This window comes from Sphaerodactylus townsendi, linkage group LG02, assembly GCF_021028975.2.
Source record: "Sphaerodactylus townsendi isolate TG3544 linkage group LG02, MPM_Stown_v2.3, whole genome shotgun sequence".
Lineage (NCBI taxonomy): Eukaryota > Metazoa > Chordata > Lepidosauria > Squamata > Sphaerodactylidae > Sphaerodactylus > Sphaerodactylus townsendi.
The window spans coordinates 170,560,260-170,561,703 of NC_059426.1; positions in this window are offsets into that span (position 1 = coordinate 170,560,260).

Consider the following 1,444-nt stretch of genomic DNA (forward strand, 5'->3'; position numbering starts at 1 on the left):
CCTGCGTGTCCCTCTGGCCACTGGCGAGCGCATCGCCTCCTTTCTTCAGGGATGGTGGGGAGGCTGGTGCCCAGATGTTGCCTGCCTTCCCGGATTGGTCCAGAGGGAGAAGATGCTAACTTGTTGCTAGGCGCGTTGCTAAGAGGCGGTGACGCTCTCCTCAGCATCTCTGGGCTCCCCGCTGAGAGCTCGGAGTGGAAAAGCACTCGCCGCCAGCCCAGGCGGAGGGACCGGGTGGGACCCTGGGAGTGAAAGAAGGGAGACAGGAGAGGGGATGGATCAAAAGACTGGCGGGGGGGGGGCATCTGGGCAGCCCTCCCCTTCTCCCTCCCCCCCTCGTGTGGTGTAGTGGTTAAGAGCAGTGACTCAAATCTGGAGAACCAAGTTCGATTCCCGGCTCCTCCACAGGAGCAGAGTCCCAGGTACTATTCTGACACTTTTAACTGCCACATCACACGGCAGGTAGACGTGTGTGTGTGTGTGTGTGTGTGTGTGTGTGTGTGTGTGTGTGTGTGTGTGTGTGTGTGTGTGTGTGTGTGTGTGTGTGTGTGTGTGTGTGTGTGTGTGTGTGTGTGTGTGTGTGTGTGTGTAAATTTAACTTGATATCTCACCCTTTCCTGGCTCAGAGGCCAGATTCAGTATTTAAGAAAAAAACCATATACACTACATATAGCAAGAAAATCAGCTACGAAGGCAACAAATTAAGACACATACAGCAACAAAATTCAATAACCATCTAAAAGTCCTGTCAATTTCAAAGGCCGTTTTCAATTTAATTTGAATTGCCAATTAAAAGCTCAAAAAATTCACATATAATCTAAAAAAAAACCCATCCCTGACCCATTTTGAATCATATCAGGGGAGGCGGGGTAGGGAATGGGTGGATTGGAAGAGAAGCAAGTAAGTAATAAATTGCAACTCAAATAAAACAAACCATTAAACTTGGACACATAAGATAGAATAAGAGACCTATTTGCAGATCAGAAAATCAAGAGCAAATTCATAACATGTCGTGCGATGTAACTTCAAAAGACAATCCCCATTCCAAGAGATGCCACCAGACTCGCATTTAATTCTTCTCCCACACTTTAACAGGGAAATCGCTCTGGGATTATCCCCTGCAACAAAATTTAAGCTCGGAGAGTGCGGGAGAGTGGCCCAAACTCACTTGGTGAGCTTGGAGACCAAGCAGGGATTCGAACCTATATCTCCCCAGTTCTAGTCCTGCTTGGCATTCAGCTCTGGTACTGAACAGATTAGCCCACTCTGCACGACTGGGAAACTTAACAAATGCAACCTAGTTGCATATATTATATAGGAAATATTTAAGAACATAAGAACATAAGAACGAGCCAGCTGGATCAGACCAGAGTCCATCTAGTCCAGTGATGGCGAACCTATGGAACGGGTGCCAGAGGTGGCACTCAGAGCCCTCTCTGTGGGC